This window comes from Notolepis coatsorum (assembly GCF_963971535.1).
Source record: "Notolepis coatsorum genome assembly, contig: SCAFFOLD_1658, whole genome shotgun sequence".
Taxonomy (NCBI): domain Eukaryota; kingdom Metazoa; phylum Chordata; class Actinopteri; order Aulopiformes; family Paralepididae; genus Notolepis; species Notolepis coatsorum.
In genome coordinates, this window is record NW_028172519.1 from 15,001 (window position 1) to 19,084 (window position 4,084).

Below are 4,084 nucleotides of genomic sequence, written 5' to 3' on the forward strand. Positions count from 1 at the left end.
ACTATTTCGTTACTATCTCATCATAAATTCATAATGCAGGCGGAATGCAGTATTTTATTTCGTTTTCGACAGTCAAAAATACATTTTGAGCTGTTTTTCTTATTTGGGAGTGACGTCGTGTGGCAGTGAAAGGGTTAAATACACAATGTGTCCCGCGGCGTGACTGGACCCTCTGTCTGTGAGTGACTCTGCTTTGGTCCAATCACATTCCCCATCCACAGTCTGTGAATCAGAGGCAGAGTAGGGCGGGTCTTCACAGCACGTCATGTGACATATGCGCCAATCGTGTGACAGCAGGGCGCCGTCGTTACAGCATCGTCTGCACAGAGAATTCCACCCCAAAACGCTCGTCTAAACGTAGCCTCAGTCACTCACTACTTCACGTTTGTGTCAGCTAAGCCGGGTGAAAAAAACATTCATATGCAGAGGAAACAAAATACTGTCTACCGCTAAAAACAGCACACCCAATTGCATTGAAAGCATCTGGAATCACAACACTAGCCGACGCTTCAACTAGGTACAGGAGGACTCGGAGGCCAGCCAAACAGCAAAAGAGAGAGATTGTTTCTTTCCCTTTTGATTAATGTATATTTGATGGTGGCAGAGCAAAAGCTCTTATTTGCCAGATTTACAGTTAATTTACATGTTAAAGAGAGACTGATTGTATGTTTATAGAGAGACATTTATAAAAACAATTTAATAGTTACAGTTGATATAATTGAATAGTTCAGCCTGCATTTGTTAGATGTGATACACTGGTTTTGTAAAACCACTGGCTGGCTGCTCTAATGCTGTGAGCATCATAGACTGTTGCTTTACCATACTTGATGGTACAGAAGCTGAAGCACTAGTTTAACAATTTACGTTATGTGCAGAGAAACAAGTTAAAAACAATTTATGCACTTTCAATAAAGCGTTTAAAAAAAACTGTTGGGGGAACGACGACGACTTCGTAACCTAGTTACTTTCAAAGTAACTAAGTTACTCTGATAATCAAGTAATCAGTAAAGTAACTTAGATTACTTTTTAAAGGAGTAATCAGTAATCAGTAATCATCACTGATAGTGATGTGTTGATGTGCCTGGTGTATAGTGATGTGTTGATGTGCCTGGTGTATAGTGATGTGTTGATGGTGTATAGTGATGTGTTGATGTGTCTGGTGTATAGTGATGTGTTGATGTGCCTGGTGTATAGTGATGTGTTGATGTGCCTGGTGTATAGTGATGTGTTGATGGTGTATAGTGATGTGTTGATGTGCCTGGTGTATAGTGATGTGTTGATGTGCCTGGTGTATAGTGATGTGTTGATGTGCCTGGTGTATAGTGATGTGTTGATGGTGTATAGCAGGGGTGGGCAACTTTGTATATGGTGAGGGCCACAAAATGTCCACAATCAATCTGGGGGGCCGCATTGTTTATCGGCAGTCCCGCCAGTAGTACCCCATCACTCAAATAGCCCATAATAGTCACATATGTGATAAATAAGGTATATAAACAATTATAATTTGTTGTAACTTTGTTTTTATTCCATTTCAAATGCATTTAGTAATGCAATTTCAACTTTATGAATTTATAAACAGCTGAATTTAAAAGTATTGCTGTAACCCCAAATATATACAAAAATGATCAATTATCTTTGTATATCTTCTAATAAAATAAATGTATGAACTTAAAGCCCACTGCTCAACAAACACAAAGCAGCATTCCTGTTGCATTTCACTACAACAGTAAATCAAAAGTGCAATAATAAATGATTTTGTTAAATGTATAAACTTTTATCCTGCTACTAAACAAAACATTATAACACTGAAATGCATGTTATGGATATGAAGCACTCAGGAATGTTTTGTTTAGTAGCAGGATACAAGTTTATACATTTAACAAAATCATTTATTATTGCACTTTTGATTTACTGTTGTAGTGAAATGCAGCAGGAATGCTGCTTTGTGTTTGTGTTATTAGTGTTATCTGAACACTACAAAAGTAAACAAGTAAAGTGCAAGTAAAGTAAAGTGCAATACTACATGCCTCCCATTGACCCTTAATCAAACTGGCATGACATTCACCCTCGCCCCACAGTGGGTCAATAATGGTTATAATAATAATAATAATAATGGTCCCCTCTCTACACCTCTCCATCATCCCCCCCCCTCTCTACACCTCTTCATCATCTCTCCCCCCCCTCTCTACACCTCTTCATCATCTCCTTCCCCCCCTCTACACCTCTTCATCATCTCCTCCCCCCCCTGTCTTTAATGAGACACTTGTGGTCTCTCCATTTGGCGCACAATAGCAGGAATGTCAACTTCAATGTTTGTGCATGCAATCTGTATCAGATGAAATAATGTTTCATCCGACAGCCTGTTTCTCTCCTTTGACTTGATGTGCTTCATGTTTGAGAAATTGCTCTCACGTATGTATGTGCTCCCAAACATACTGGCCATAGAGAGGGCAAAGTCCCTGAGGAGTGGGAAGCGGGGCTCAGGTAGCAGTTTCCAAAACGAAATTCCCCTCTCATTTCTCTTTGCTTGAAAAAAAGGATCTGACTGTAGCTCGCACAGTTCAAGCTGCAACGGTGGGGGCTGCTCTGACACCGTAGCGGTGAGGGGGCCGGCAAACAGCGCTATCCGTGACTGCATGCCGTTGAAATCTTCAAACCGATCATTGAATTGCATTTGCAGTGTTTCAATGTCGCTCCTGTACTTTCCGACGGCTCAGCCATCGGATTTCTGTGTGTAGCTGCAAGTCGCCATAATCAGTGTCCATCTCTTCCAAAAAGGAGACAAACTTTCTATGGTTTAGTGACCTGTTGCCTCCACGAATTAGATTGGTAACCTTGGTAACCAAATCCATAACATGGCTGTATTCAAGCTTCTTGGCACAGAGAGCCTCCTATATCAGATAAAAAAAAAGAAAAACGATTTAACGACTCTCGCATATAATTTGACTACACTCGACTCGCATTGGTCATTATAGTGACGCACAATAGATGGAAATTATGTTAGCGAACTTACCTGATGTATAATGCAGTGCAGCATTGGACACTCAACGCCACTCTGCCTTAGAAGCCCGGCGAATCCATCGGTAACAACAGCCGACAGTTTATCAAAACCCCCATATTGCTGCACGGCACTTTCAACAGCGTTGAATATGTGCACACTAGGGCTGACCCCTATTAGTCAAATAGTCGACTAATCGATCGAAAGGAGTCATAGTTGACTGCCAACTCTTCTTAGTCGAATACAATACAAAAAAATACAAAAATAAAAAAATAAAAAAATATTATAATTTTTTTTTTTTTTTTTTTTTTTAATATTGGCCTGGGGCCGCATGGAACGTCGGTGAGGGCCGCATGCGGCCCGCGGGCCGCCAGTTGCCCCTCCCTGGTGTATAGTGATGTGTTGATGTGCCTGGTGTATACTGATGTGTTGATGGTGTATACCAGGGGTAGGCAACCCTAGGCACGTGTATCTGCATAGGCACGCGGGGGCATTTTCATAGGCACAGGGGGCAGCATAAAAAAATATTATTTTTATTTATTTTTTGCTTTGAAATATTATAGTGAAATATTTTGCACTGTTGTCGCATTTATCTTGTTGAAATCCTCCCACAGGTTCTTTTTACTACCACATATTTAATTGAGACTCTTTTTGTTTATTATTTCAATTTAGCTGGAAATACATTGCTACATCATTCAGTAACATTTGCAGAGCCTTATAACAAAAACATTATTACGGTCACCATTGTGACCAGTGGGATTAATCAACACATTTTATTATTTATTTTTCTATTTCATTGAACATTGCACATGTTAAAAGCCATTTTTTTTACTCAAAATGTGAGTATTACCAAGTCAACTTGTGTTCTTAAAACAATGACAATAAACATAGTTTTATTAGGTTGAAATAATGTGGTTGTGTACTTATTTTTCTGTTAACTTATTATGGATTGAAAACTGAAAACCTTAATGCACAGTAACTGAACTCAATATTTTTAAGTTCTGGTAACTTATTATTATTAATTTTTTTACAGTGTAGTCTTGCTATCAATTAAAACTTATTTACACGATATACCTCACATTCACC